We start from the raw sequence: 16309 nt of genomic DNA, 5'->3' as shown, positions 1-16309 counted from the left end.
ATGTTGGCATGGCTGACTTCTTTTTTTTTCATTTACGATTTGTTTCTGCCATTATGATAAATGTTTATATGCCTTGGGTACATCATTTTGCTTGACAAAGCCACAAATTGGTGGGAATTCCTTTCGCTATACCACCATCATAAGCTACACAATGGTGCTTCCATCATGTTTTCACAATGGAACAAGGCTCCAACAAGGCAAACTTACCTAACAAGGGGGAAGCAAGGATTCCAGAAGGAGGGCTCCATATCTACATATAGATCAAGGACAATGTAATCAAGCCAAGTAGGTACAGAGTACACATTTTGCAAGTGTTTCTGCTTTTGAGTGCATGGGGCCAATTCAACAAGGTCAATTATCAAAAAATGCTTGACAAGGTCGACTTTCTTTTGCTCTGTAAATTGGCAAGAATATCTGTTCGCTATGAGCATAGAAGTATTTATGTGAAGCACGGCTTTCATATTTGCTCAATTTTGTATTGAGACTTCGCATGTTTGGCATATGCTATATATGAGCATACCAACTTGGAAGGGATTTAACACTATGATTTCTTGATATTTCACTGCATACCAGATGGGTGTGCATGCCATATGAGAGTGTATATGATACACGTGACAACTCTCTCTTGCTCGTTCGAACTGGCTATGAACCGGATTCGACCTTCACAAGTTAAAGACATCTTAACCCTAAACTATGTTATGATTTTCTTCATTTTTCATGCTTATGCATTTCCATCATAAAGGATTGTCAATTAGGAAAAGCAAAGAACCTTGCCAGTTACACGTGAAGCAAGGATTCTACCTCGTGCTAAGATATTGCCTCTTGAGTAGACGTCAAGGGAATTGGCACCCACGGTGTGGGCACTGGCAACCATTGGAATATCTCCTCATAGCTTCCCTACCAGTACGGACGGTGCAAGGAACTTATGATTTTGGCTTTTATGTTGGGGTCGTCATTGTATCCAAGGGCAATCAATTCTGCATGCAAGTTATGCTAGCGAGGTGGATTGAATTCTACCGCTTCATGCATTACGCTTCCGCAATCACACTAGTAACTCTATCAAAAACAAGAGGCAAGGTGCCACTGCTAATTCATTCTCATACAATCACGAGCCTTGCAAGGGAGGTAGGCCAGGATGTATATGTGTTTTTTTCCTGTTGCCTCTCTCGATGAGAGCGTCATACAGATAGACTATTGTATGCTGATAGGATAAGCTACTAATCAGGCATAAGATGCCTAAGACCACACATTCTGGGCACACACTCTAAAAATTTAAGGAAAGTTCCTCAGCCCAGCATGCTCTTCTTCTCTCTCTTTTTCTTATTTCTCTCACGAATAATGAAAACTTTCTAAGAAGCTTTTGACACATGTTTTGTTGGGGAATCATCTTGATCCAAGGTGCTCCAACTCTCAGCTAGAAATTGGCCAAGATGCCATTCACATTAGTTTTCATCGCTTTATCGATTGAACACTAATTGTTGTACGAGCCAGGAGCCACACACAGGCTGGCTAAGAGCCATTGTCTGATTTTGGGTAGGACCCAACTATTGGCATTCCTTGGGCGATTGTTCTTATGCTCAAACAGATCTACCCAATAAAGTATACATCGAATACATCGAAGTTCATGGACGAGCAAGAATCTTGTCACTTTGGAGGTTTAGGGTTTCATTTTTGCACTATATGTTTCTAGTGCGACGCTCAAATTGAGTTTTCGATACTCTTGCACTTACATAAGCTGATCTATACCATGCACTCTAAAGACAACAAACAATGGAGACATCATGGCTGTTGATACGAGCTAGGCATCTCACTTGTGTGGATTTATTGCTCTCTCTATAGCACTACGAGTGTCTATGGCATCACAGTTTTGGGGTACGTCCCAGCGGGTGCTCACTAAATCACCCCATAGTCATGGAGGATCACAATTTCATCTATTCTTATTATACTTTCAAGGAAATAATTCCGCAATATACCATGCGTTAGCATCTGAATTCAGCTTCTCAAGTTGATTCCAATCATTCTGTACACGGTTGCCTATGTTGGTTATCGTAACCTGCTAGTCGAGCAATTTCTACAAAGGATCTTACCAAGGGGTTTGACTATGTAGATTCTAATCACAGGGTTTGGATTGCAAAGGCAACACACAGTTTTTCCAGTACAAGGTGGCTTGTTTTTTCACAAGTGGACGACGTGCTCCTCTGTATTTGAATATGGGTAAGTGAACATTCAGTTCAATCTCCAGGTACGCATCGATTGATTTGGTGTTATTCCAATTTTTAGTATGTATTGCTTGGTTTCTTTTCAAGTCGTTTAAATAAACTTGAATATTTTAGGGCCATGCCAAGGGCATGTCAAAACGTGTATTTTGGGCAGTAGTGTCCAATGTACATTATGCTATTATGAATCCACTTGTAGGATTCAATTTGGCACATGTTGTGACATGATATACAACATGGTCTAGGGATTCAAGGAGTTCGGTTTAGCCAGTGTGGAGCAATGAATGAGGGTCCCTCTCACTCTTGTCGTAGCTTGTTTAGAGTTACCTCCACACACAAGTACATCATGTACTTGAAGGATGTTCTTGTTTAGACATTCTTACATGAGACATATTCCACATGTGGAGAATATGAGTCTCTGGACTGACACTGGCGCCATTATTTCAATTATGTGTCACGACAAAGTCCCTAGGTGCTGGTCAAATATTTTTTCTAGACCATTTTCAGCACGATGTATCAGGAGCAATTTCAGTGGCCATAAATTGTTGGATACTTAGAATGACTTGTTCACGTACAAGTGCTACTAAAAAACATTATATATGGTTGTTTATACATATAGCACGGCTCTAAGTTGTTAATGAAAAAGTTTCATTGTTTGTATCTAGAAGTGATTAATGTTTCACTTTCTATTATGGTTCAGACGTTTCAGCAAGGCTGGCACAAGATTGCAACTGGAAGTATTTAGTTTCTTTTCATACCTATTTACATTCCTTTTTAATGTGTGCTAGGTGCATCACATTTGCCATAAGTATTGGCAAGGTTCACCATGGATATACAGGTTCGGATGCACACTAGGTGTTATGGGCCCTAGTGTTTAGCAAAGACTGATTTGGAATGGCATGCATATTCCTCAACTTGTTGCTTATGAAGCATTTTTGCACTCTATGTGCAGTATCTCAATGAGTTTACTTTTCGGTCTACCAATCACCAATAGAGGTCATGGCTTGATTTGGATGTTTGTGGATTTTTTCAAGTTAACCACGAGGGTTATTACGGACATGGTTGATTCCTCAACAATGTTATACACTATTGTGATTCCCCATTTACCAGTCGTCTGGGAAGAGTGTCTGTAAACCGTGGGGGAAACACACCTTAGTACTGTTAGTATCCAAGGGGATAAACAGATTACAAAATGTAATCTTGGGCTAAAGGATATGCAAAGTGCATACATTAGCACCAAGCAATCCAATTATTTATTGCTTTTCTTGGAGTTTACTTACTATCAGTTAACGCATGTTGCAACTAGGTAGTCTCTTCATGTATAAGTCAGGTTCTCAATTTTGAACACTCCTTAGGGTGGGGTTGTTTACTAATGATGAACTTGGAAAACAAGTCAATGAATTACACTTGGCTGATGAGTCATGTTAGCAAGTTACTTTCATGGAAAGTGAAAAGAGGTACTCTTTAGGGTACATCTTTGTGTGATAACTCGTTTTGCATACTCATTTGTGTTCTAAATGGAGTCTACACAGTATGATTGGATAGGAATCGGTAACCCAAGATGGTTGCAAATGGGGACAACAATGTGAAAAATCAAGATGTTACTCTTGGTTTCATTGAACCTCTTGCTAAACCGTGTTCCAGTCAACGAAATAGCTAGATCCATGAAGGATGCCACTTGGGAAAACATTAATGTTCTTAAGAAGAAGTTCCCCATTTTTGTTTTCGAGGATGAAAACTCTTCTTTAAAGGGGGAGTAATCTCAGGACAACGGCAAGGCCGGACTAAACAAGGGCAAGGCCGGGCTAGGCAGTGTGGAAAGGGAGTCCAACTAGGGCAAAGGGCCAGGGGCCAGGCTATATAGTGGGCAGTTGGGAGGTGGACTCCTAGGTTCTAGTTCCCCCTGTCTTACATAGATAGTCAATATGCTTACTAAGTACATCTACCAGTAGGTTGAAGAGTGGGAATCTAACCTTGAAAAATGTTTGTGGGCCTAGAGGACTTTGTACAACGTGGCTACCAACTTTATTGCTTATGAGTTGGTCTATGGAAAGGAAGCAGTATTGCCCGTGCATGTGTAGTTAGGGGTGCTCAAAGGTTTGTGGTGGATTGATAAATCTCATCAAGATGTTTTGCAAAAAGATAAGATTACGAGTCTTGAAACTTTGAAGATGGATCATGAGGCGGCAACGGATTTCTATGTGAAGCAGCGGGAGAAAAGAGTGGCAAAGTTCAATCAACATTTTCCAAAAAAACTGATTGAAAAGGGTGATCCAAAGATGAAGTACAAGAAAAAAAATCAAAAATAAATGGACAGGGCCTTATAAGGTCCATCAAGATTTTCCCAATGGTACATATGCATTGATGAGGATGGATGGTCACCTTCTCAAGAACATGGTCAATGATGTGCATCTCAACCTCTATTTCAATAGGGAGGTGGTGTCAGTAGTGCATCAGGTTCTAATGGAGGGGGTTGGGAAACCAACCTAAGCAGGCTTCTCATATGCTAGGAATAAAACTATGTACATACAACTATTTTTTTTAAAGTTTTCTCATGGTGTTCTCAGTGTTTGCAGTTTGTAGTGGAATAAATATCTTTTTTAGTTGAGCATAAATGCTCAACTAGGGGTGGGCAATGATGGTGTAGTCAAAGTTGGTCGATCATAGAAGATGGCATGGGCTTGTATGTGCAGGCTAGCAGAAGCTAGAGCAGTTAGAGAGATCACGAGCTGATAGGTAGTAGCGGAGATGTATGGCTGATGCGGTTTAAAGGCCAAGAAAGGCTCTAGAGGGGGCTAATTTGGGGAGTAGGTGAAGGAGGTTCAAGGTGTATTATTTGGGCCTAGAAATGTAGAGGTTGAGGTGTTGAAGGAGCAGGTCTAGATGGCTCATCAAACAGAGCTATGGAGCCCAAGATATTGGAGTTTGAAGGTGTAGTGCATTGTAGATCCTTGCCTCGCACGGCAGCTAGGGACAGGTGTCCCAAGTGGATGTCAATGTATAGGCACGTAGTGTTGGAGCTGTGGAGCATACCAGTCTTTTTAGATTGCAAATCCGAGCTATGGATTGCAAGTTATGGCTAGTTGAAGTTTTGTCGGAGGCCGGGTCGTTGGTGCCCACCTAACCGCATGGGCCACCGTGCCATCTGGTGTTTTTTAGGACCTCAACAAAGTTTGAAAAGGTGCTATGCAATGTAGGGAGCTAGTAGGAAATGACTGCTCCTCCAATGGAGCTTGGAGCGGAAAGATATAGAAGTTGGGAATCGGGGTGCAATTGATCGGAGTTTTAGAAAGTCAGTACAAACTTTAGTTTTTACCCAGTCTTTTGCCAGTTTTGTGATCCAAATCTTTTGTGCCTTTACAAAAGTTGTTTGTACACATGCAATGAGTCAATGGTATGAACCTTGGTCAAATCTGAGCTGAAAGATAATAATCGCAATTATTAGCTTCAGGCTTGAAATGAACCAATTTTTACACTTTTTCAAGGACAATCCTTTTATGAGTTATTTTAAGCCTATGAATCAAGTCAAAACTTAATTTGGCCTAAAATGTCAAGAAAAAATAAATAATCTGAGTTTTGGCCAACTCTTGAAATTTTTACCTCAAAGTGTCCTTGAGCTTACCCACTGGTTCATACAACTTTTAAGCTTACTCTCCAGTCGGATTGAGTGGTTTGGAGTCTTTTCGTGCTATTTCTAGCCGTAGACCTGAATTTCTGTAACTTCAAATACAACTCACAATGATTCTTTCGGAGAGAGCAATGTTCTGAAATCCACCTCGGATCCTACTTACCTGTTCTTATGCAATGGGGTTGTGGAAAGTGTCCACAAACACTCGTTTTCTTGTTTTTTATGATTTCCTGAGCATTGATCTTAAGACTTGTCTCGTCTATCAATCATCCTCAAAATCCTAATCCAGTTCTACAATACTACAATCTTAAAGGCACTTGACAAGTACGATTACTTCCAAGTTACCTCTACAAAGCAAAAGACGACAATCTTAGGCTATGCGGTTTTTGTTTCTAACTCTAGGAGATCCTAGAGGAAGTTAAAGGATAACTTCAAAAGACGCTCATGTTTTTACCTAGTTTACGTCTCTTCGATCCCCAGTAGAGCGGCGCCAAATGTGGGACGCGTGTCTAACCTCACTATCCTATCGTATTGCAGTTTTAGCAAGAGCCACGATTAAATTGTCAATCCATGGGACGAAGCTAACTTGACTAGTGCATAGAGGCTACAAGAGGTTGTCAATCTCTTGGACACTATAACATATGCGCGGTATTATCGCTCACATTACCGCACAAAAACAAAGAAATTTGTAATATGAAATTTCCCGTATGCGGAAAATACTGCGGCAACACTTGCGGTAATGGTCTAACGGTAACATGCGCGGTAATGGCTGCGGCTATATTTCTGCGCCTATTATCGCGTTATTTACTGCAGAAATACCCGCGAAAGTTACCGCACATACTTTATTACCGCGTTATTTACTGCAGAAATACCCGCGACAATTACCGCACATACTTTATCGCTAGCATTACCGCAGACGGGTTTATTATAAAAAAAAAACAGATGACCGTTTGGATTGTCCTTTGCAGGACCATCCAAAAGGTCATCTATTTTTTTATTTATTTAAGATATTTTACAAAATTATTATTAATTACAACAAAATATCACAATTGGACAATACATTGAGCCAAAAAAAGATTGATAATTTCATTTACATAAGTGGAATTACAGTTGGGGAAGGTATTAAGCCAAAAAATGATAGGTATTGCATTTACATAAAGGGCAAAAAAAGCCCGCGCGTACAAAATAGAGTATGGTCATGTGGGATAGGGCAAGCGAGGCCCGCGTATACAAAATAGAGGATGCTCATGGGGGAGATGGCGGCATTTCGCGTAGAACTCCTTGACTCTGCAAAACCAGAAAAAGAAACAATTAACACTTTGTTATTTAATATTTGATATAAAATCAACAATTTGATAATTTAAATAAGATTAAACTTACATGTTGCAGACTTCTGCACGCATTTTCGAACTCCTCTCGAGAGATCATTTGATTTTCAAACAACCAACACCAAGTTTGATACTCGGTATTGTTCTCTCTATATCTCTGCACATCTCTGATCGGGCGACTCATGGTAATGTTATACTGACAAAAAATAGCAACCAATTAATTAAATGAAAAACATTAGATTTTTTACAATAATACTAATATTTTTACTTACATATTTGTCTTTCCAAGCGGTTTTTCCTCCCGAACCATAATGCGTAGGAGTCTGATGGGATCTGGCCTCAACTTGACGCGTATACATCCTCGCACCCGTTGCCCTTTCATCCTCTTTCTCTTCCATAGCTATCTCCCACTCCACATCATGGAAATTTCCTGGCCGATAGCTATGCTCTGCAGACTCCATTGTCTTCTTTGCAGCTCCCCTCACACTAGATTTTTTGTTCTTGAGAAATGTTTTGACATGCTCTTGCAACCATTGCCTTGAGAATTGTTTCCCCTCATGGTTGGGGAAACGCATGTGCATGGTTGTCTCTATATATGTGAGGTTGTAGGGATCTTGCTGATCAAATTTGAGAAAACAATTGATGTATGTGGAGTGGATTAATTGGTTGACGTGTGTGCGGAATCTCCTACCCTGTGTTGTCCCGAGATCCACCATACCTCCTCTATGAACCTGGTAGTATAACCCGCGAGCATCTGGTGAAGGCATGTCATGGTCCTCATCTTCTGCTGAAGCAAGGAGCGGTGACTATGGAGGAGAATCTGTAGCACTTTCCCCCCCCCTTAAAACAACAACTAGCTCCGCTCCCTCGTTGAGATCGACCCGCGCTAGCACACGAGCTGCCCTGGCGCTGACTGCCAGAAGAGCGCCAACGTGAATCTGGGGCAGAAGGTGGGATAGGTGATGGATAGGTAGACGCCCGTGGCATTGGACCCTGTGGCATCGCCCTGTCGTATCCTGCCTCCTTCACATTGTAGATATGCTCCCCCTATCAATGGAGTGCAACCGTTCCATTGGAACATGGCTGATTGGGCAAAGCATTGGGAGGAGCATCATGGTACCTCACCGCCTCCCAATGGGTTGCCAAAGGGTATGTCGAGGTACTCAATCTTCTTGTCGCTCCCTATTGGGCTTCGTTGAAAATTCAGCACTTATTGGACCCTATGCATGTATTCAAAAATGTTGGGCAAGCTATATGGGATCACATAATTGGCAAGAAGGATTCATTGGGTGCTAGGGAAGATTTAAGAGCCATGAGACGTCTCCCCCCTTCAGCCACGCCCCGCATGGGGGAGTGGGGAAAGATGATTCTCCCAAAAGCACCGTGGATACTGTCAAAGGCAGACCAAGAGCGAACAAAGCAAGTTATTGCATCCATCAGAACTCCAACGGGATATACGCAGTCACTCAAAGGTGCTTTCACAAAAACCAAAAAGGGTGGCTCCACTCAATTGTATGGATTGAAATCCCATGATTGGCATAAAATACTTCAGGTAAGAGTAGAACAGTTTGTGCTGTCTATGTGTCCTTGTATATAGGTTGACATTCACTAAGATGTTTTATTTTTTGTAGTTTATACTTCCCATAACTATTAGTGGTTATGGGGACACTAAGGTGAAGGCTGTAATATTCAAAGTGGGTGAGATTGTGAGGTAATGAGTTTTTTTCAAGTACTATATCATGTTGTGCATGCAAGAACAATGGAATTTTTTTCATGTACTATATCATTTGTGCCTTGTAGATTTGTGAGCTCCAAGGAGATAGAAGTAGAAGCCATACCAGTAGCCCATCAGCTAGCAATAGAGGTAGTGTGTACTATTGAGGATGCATTCCCACGTACAATCCTTGTTAGCCAAATACACCTATCGCTTCACCTTGTTGAGGAGATTGCCATTTCTGGGGTGGTTCACTCTAGATGGATGTTCTTCTTGGAGAGATTCTTGAAGACTTTAAAGGATTTTGTTAGATTGAGGTCACAACCCGAGGTATACAAAATCAATACAATATAGATAGCATTTATACGCTATGGAGTTACTAATAAAAAATATATGGTTTTAATGTTTTCAGGCGAGCATGGCAGATGGTTGGGTGGTGCAAGAGGTATTTTTGTATGCATGTCTCACAGTATCTCATCACAATGGATCCATCATTGCCTCGTCTGTGGAGTGAAGAAGAGGATCCTAGGAAGCACTCAACCATTCCCAGTGGAAAAGGCTCACTCTTGGTCATGGATAGAGAGTTTCATGCCATAGTCAACAACTACTCAATGCCACTATCATGACCAAATGGGTCAATATGTACTCGGAAGCCCGTGCAACTAGAGAAAGGGATAGAGATGCATGGAAGAGGTCCCATGGAGGTAGACGTGCACCTCCTTTTCCTAAAGAGCTTGCAAAATATCCTGATTTGATTCAAGTAGAGTGGATCCATAATGCCATGACCAATGCCAAAGAACAAGGAGAACAAATAATCCCTAAAGAATGGGAGTATGTGCGAGGATGCTTGCGCAAGGTGAGTGTGTATATGTTATGTATGGATGTATGAAAATCACTTAATGAAATGCGATGTAACCTCTTATGCATTGTGATTGTAGGCTCTCATTTTCAACTCCATTTGGTCCGAAGGCCGACATTTTTGCACCCACAAGATAGATGAGCGTCGGACCACTAATGATTGTGGCGTGATGGGAAACTTTGACACAACAACAGATGAGGTCATATATTGTGGTACTATAGAGAGAATAATCAAAGTGGATTTCAGATCTTTTCACAAATTCCTCTTTGAGTGCCGATGGTTTGCGGGTGAGGTCAAAAGACATGAAAATGGGCTCATTATGGTGGATTCCACCCAATTCCATCGGGAAAAACTGACAACTTGGTGTATCCTAGTAGTTGCGAGCAGGTAATTTAGGCTATGTGTAATTAACTTAAATTAAAAATTTAATATATGAATATCTTCTTATTCTTTGTGTGTGACGTACAGGTCTTTTATGTGCCATGCATATATAAAAGAAGACTTTGGTATGTCATTCCAGTCACGCCACAAGGTAGATCTATCTTTGCAGAGACGGACATTGAGCCAATAATTGATCCCATCATACCATCACCACAAGATGCAGAGGAAGATGTAGTAGAAGTTGAAGAAGGTCAGCCAAGCCTTGCAAATAGTCATCTTGAGGAGGAGGAAAAGGGAGAAAGCGATGATGATTCTACAGGAGGTGATGGAGAGGAGGAAGAATCTCTAAACTTGTTTATTGATTTGAATACTATGGGTCTAAATATGGATCCTAGTGCTTGTAGAGATCTTATACAAGATGAGAATTAATAAAACTCTCCATTCTTTCACTTGGTGTAGTATATGATTAATTTGCAAATGTTTCGTTATGTGCTTATGAATAGTATTTGTAATGGTTTTGTTGTCAGTTCAATGATTTATGTATAGAATTTTTAGAGTGAAAGAGAGATTAAGTGAAGTGAGCAAGCATTCTGGAGAGTGTAGGAGCTGTAGTGTGTAAATACATTTTGAGTTGCATTGGATTTAAATGGTAACCCACGGTGGGAGAGGGAGGGGAAAGGGGGTCTATGGCTTTAGCGGTAATGGGCACTGCAATATTCGCGGAAATGCACGCGGTAATACAGGCGGTAAAATGCCTCTTGAACAACAAAAGGATTTCTCTCTCCTCATTTTGAATTCCTCTCTCTTGTTTTGCGGTAATGGCCCGCGGTAAACACCACGATCTCTCATAGTGGAAAAACAACTAACAACTCGCATCTAACTCAAGCTACACTCAACTGACTGAAATCACCAAAAGCCACTCGCTCATCGACAAATAAATCACATCCGTTACAGCATCAAATAACATCCAAACGTAACGAAACATCTAGGCCAAGTTTATAAGACCTAAGAACACATGCTTATGGTCTCAAACTCCACTTTAGGTCAAGTTCCAAAATTCTACCCATTGTAAATATATCATTAACTTTCTAGTGATTACTAACACTAACCACTAACATACTAACACAAAATAGCCATTGACCTAGCCATAAAAGACACCTCACCTCGAGACATGTGCATAGTAACTCTCTCTCTCTCTCTCTCTCTCTCTCTCTCCTTCCTTAAAACTCTACTTTCACCTTATCTACTATCAATAATGCTCTCTTTTGAGTCCACATCCATGACTCAAGCAAACAAAGAAGACCCATAATGTTTTGATATTCAGAAAAAATCATAATCCTGATTTATTAGCTTGTAAATTAGGATTTTCAATAATCTTAATGATGGGTCTCCAGCCCATAAATAGGACCCTCTCCTTCTTGTAAAACAACCGGAAATATCTCACACAATACCCCAACACTCTATGCGTGAGGAGAGACTTAGGCGTAGCAACCACTTTGTGAGCTTCACTCTTGGTGTGAGAGAAGCTTTCAAACTACACATTGCAAGTGAGAGAGCGTGAGCTTAAAGTCTCAAAGCCACTATTGTATATGTTCCTCCATCATCAATAAATTGAGGTTTGGTGCATCAAAGGCGTGAGTTGATGTTCAGATCTTCATCCTTCCACTTGTGCGATACGGTTTACTTAATTCAAGGTGACTTGTGTATTTTGAGTTTCTATCGTTTGATCTTCTTTTAGATTGTGTTTTAGTGTGCTTTCATTGTCAATTTTGTGTCCATTATAAGAGGGTATTGTGGTGAGAGGTCTCCCACACCCTAAGATAGTGTGTGTTGGCAATGTTTAGCATTCACTAAGCATTGAATTTGTTTTGTACAAGCTTTATGATAGCATCATAAAAAACCATCTCCATTTGCAAGTCAAAAATAAGCTATTACACAAGATCCATAACTCTCTCTCTTCCCTTTGCTCTAGCTCTCTCTGGTCCATTTTGTGTGTGTCTTGATGTGAGGTTTCTTGTGTGTGTTTTCTGGCGCATCTTCTTGGTTGTGACAAAATCTCTCTTGCGTCCTAGTTCGCATACCATAACTAGGTGGTGCCCCTATCTTGTTTGGGTTTGGCTGTCGGTTTGTTTTGTGGCGCATCTTCTTGGTTGTGACAAAATCTCTCTTGCGTCCTGGTTCGCATACCATAACTAGGTGGTGCCCCTATCTTGTTTGGGTTTGGCTGCCGATTTGTTGTTGTGTTGTGCTTGTGGTTTTCCCAGCCCGAATTGAGAAGCATGGGAACCTTGAGGGGTGTTTAGAGGTCGCCTCTGTTGTTGCCCGCCCCGGACCGCCTCAATTTTCACTACAAGAGGTTGTGTGCTCTTGTGACGCTGTTAGCGACGGAAATACACTGGGTTTTTATAACCCCCGGCGTCGCTACGAGCGTCGCTACGAGAGCGTGGCTATATGCGTCGCTATAGGCGTCGCTATATAGCGACGTTTACACAGAAGACTATAGCGACGCTACAGAGCCATAAATAGCGACGCTTATAGCGACGCCCGAGAGAATTGTTTTTTGGTGGCAGGGCATTGAATGCCCTGCCACCCATCAACCATATTGTACTTGATTCACTTTTTAAAAAAAGTGCAAGGGTAGATAATAGACCCAAAATAGTCACCCACAAGACGCATTGTTTGCAAAATTGACAATTGTACACATCATAGGCAAACTGAATTGATTGGCAAATGTAATAATGACAATTGTACAACATCATAGGCATAAAGAATTGATTGGCAAAAGGAACTGCGGTGACAAATGTAATAATATACATGGTTCAAAAAGACGTATAAAATCCGTCTCATGATACATAAGCTATGAGAAACCCTAAACTAATGCTATCTAGCTACGGCTAAACTGACGTCGTCTAGTCAGACGTCTCATTGCGTCCAAGCGGCGTATCTGTCGGATTCTGCAAAAAAAGACAATAAGACAGCTTTCAGTAAGTATAAACATATAACGACATTTATAAAACAATACAAAAAATAAAAAAGAGTAAACCCTAATACTAACCATGCCGCCGCGAGAACTGAGAATGTCCATCAGGGCGTTTAAGCCCTTCCTGCCTGCGTACTCACGCTCGTACGGTGTGGGATCACGTCCTGTCATCGACCACTGTCAAAACATACAAAGATTTCATTATGTTAGGATTAAAAAACTCATAAACCCTAAACTATCGAACATAAAGAGCAATGTGAAAACACTTACAAAATCGGCCTCAAATGATGCCCATCCACCGCTCCCCAAGTGGTGCGAGCTCCCTGCCTCTACTCGCGCTCTGGCTGCATCCTTTTGTTGCTTCCACTTGTCGGGATTCTCGCGCGCTGCTTTCTTCGCATTCTTCCAATCTTCTTTGGCCAGCCAATCTGGCCTGTTCCACCCATTCTTGATTGCTTTTTGCACTTCGGAACGCTTGTGTTTGCAGTATTCGCGCATTCGAATCTTCATCAGGTCTTCATTGAAGCGCTGATCCCGTGCTGGAACGGGAAACTCATCATGAAGTATGCTGATGACTCTGTTTTTTAAATCACTTGGTACTTCACTCCATTTGTTTAGTATGTAGTGTCTAAACAGCTGAGAGCAAACACCACGCATGCGCGAGATCACCTTCTTGCCGTCATCATCCATGATGATGCCGCCGCTGATGTCGACGGAGTAAGGCAAGCCCTCTGGCCGGTGACGCGTGAACCTGGGTGTCCCGGCAGGGGTTTCTAGCGGCGTGTTGATGGGGGTACGGACGTCAGGTGTCTCCACTGGTGTATGGGCCCCGAAGCGAGGAGTGTCGAGTGGGGTGGCTCCTGGCGGAGTAGGTAGAGGTGTGTAGCTTCTAGGAACAGTCAGCCGTGCAAAACCTGGCGTAGATGGCGATGCTGTGGCTGGTGTGGGGGCGGGCAAAGAAGGGGAGGGTAAAGAGCCTCATCGAACACGAGGCGGTGTGGAGGCATCGGTGGCGGAATCCCCACAACAACCGCCACTGCCACCACTAGAGCGCCGGTGTCTAGACGAGTGTGAAGCTCGTCTCGTCGACGCCGAAGCTTCGGAGCGCGCCGAATGCTCCAAAAGAGAGGGAGATGCGGATGGAGTAGGAACGCGCGATGATGCGCCAGAGCGATGACGCTCCACGTACCACTGTCTCTGCTGCGGTGACAAAGAAGAAAGAAACTCCTCATCATCCATACCTGCATTAAACCCACGAATATTTAAACTTAATATTGAATGAATAGAGTAGACAATGACGCAAAGACCATTAAATACAGTGACGTAATGATGCATATAAATACAATGACGCAATGAATTGAGTGATAGAAGAGGCAAGTCGAAAACTCAGAATTTTCAATCAAAAGATGTGAGCGCGAGTAGAAAAGAGCGTTATACACCATGGAAGGTACTTAGAGAGCCAGAGCTTTTACAACACGGAGCAAAATTGTTCAAATACAATATTTGTGGCTTTAAGAGATCTCTCTCTTATCCTCTCATAACTCAACATAACTTCCTATATCTATATAGAGCTCTCCGTTTAAACACATATCCTCTGTTTCATTTTGTAGCTCCTCTACATGCATCCCATATAGAGTAGTAGCATCTTGATGCTCGTCTGGCACCACCGCAGCGGCTTCTGATTGAGCAGCTTCTCTGATCTCCTCCATTGATGTCATTGTGATTGGCACATGGTAGCCTTCATACGTCCTTGCACTACGAGGGGCTACCTCTATGACGTACCACTAGTTTGATGTAGACTTTGTAGGATGAAATATTACCTGCCAGAGCCACATAACTTACATGAGAGCTTTCAAGCACATAACTTGTAAAAGAGGGATGTTAACTATTTACATACTTACTTGTTCACAATGCTCGGGTAGTACGAAAGTGTCTCTTAGGCCAGTCCATTTCTTAGTAGAATCCACCTCAAGAAAACCAGACTCTCCTCTATGCACAGTAGCGTCGCGACCCTCCCTGATTATCTTGAACCATTGCACGTTGAACAAGTCGACAAAAAATCCTCTGTAATCGATCCTCAAAATCTCTTGCAGCGTGCCGAAGTAAGTGAGTTCCGCCACCACAGGATCTGCATCAGAGGAACGTCGTCGACTAGACTGTTCAAATTTTGCCATGATTCCACAATCTTGAGTAAAACGCTTTTTGTCGATTCGTTCCACCCTAAAATGTCGACCTTTACACCATGCTGCTGTGTATGACTTATACTACAACGAACAAAGATTATGAGTGGCCGTTCAAACGTTTATAAATAAAGTCACTTGCTAGTCGTACATTGCAAACTTACCTTGGTCGCGCAACCCCGAGAGTACTCCCACTCTTCTTCAGTCACTTCGTCACCGCATTGTTGTACGCTTTTCAATTGGTTGTGCAACCATCTTAAGCTCATGAAGGTTGGTAGGCTCTCCAGAACCGCTGGATAGTGCATCGGTGGTCGTCTTCCCCGTCTCCACTCGATTCGTGCCCTTTGTCGCTCTTGCTTTGCATCCTCATATTGTGAAATCCACTTTTGCATCACTCGATTGTGAAGCATGCAAAATCGGTTGATTTTAGCCTCTAGATTCGTGCCCTTTGTCGCTCTTGCCAATCCACAATTGTTGTAGCTCTTCCAATAGTGGACGAAGATACATATCCATATTCCCCACTTTATATCGCCCTGGCACAATCAAGCTTAGCCATAGGTGCCCCTTCTTCGTAGTCAACCACGGGGGAATGTTGTAGTTGACGATGACAACGGGCCATACACTGTAAGATGTTGATCTTTGACCAAATGGATTTACGCCATCCATAGCCAGGCCTAAGCGCAAATTTCGAGCTTCCCTGGCAAAATCCGACCATGTTCCATCTATATGTTTCCACGCTACGCAATCTGCAGGAATTCGTAGCACACCATCCGAAGATTTATTCTCCTCATGCCATGATGCTAGGGCGGCCATGGACTTACATTCGAAGAAATGCTTGATGCGAGGAAGCAGAGGGAAATGTCGCAAAACCTTTTGTGGAATTTTTGTCCCGTGGAGATCTACTCGATATCTTTCGGAATCACATTTCGGACACTTCTCCATGTCTATGTATTCCCCTCTGAAAAGAATGCAGTCATTAGGACAAGCGTGGATAGAATTGTAATCCATCCCCAAGTTTCGCAA

The sequence above is a fragment of the Adiantum capillus-veneris genome, chromosome 29 (assembly GCF_014529385.1).
Source record: "Adiantum capillus-veneris isolate H3 chromosome 29, ASM1452938v2, whole genome shotgun sequence".
NCBI lineage: Eukaryota > Viridiplantae > Streptophyta > Polypodiopsida > Polypodiales > Pteridaceae > Adiantum > Adiantum capillus-veneris.
The sequence above is the reverse complement of the archived record's forward strand: the minus strand, read 5'-3'. Positions refer to the sequence as shown.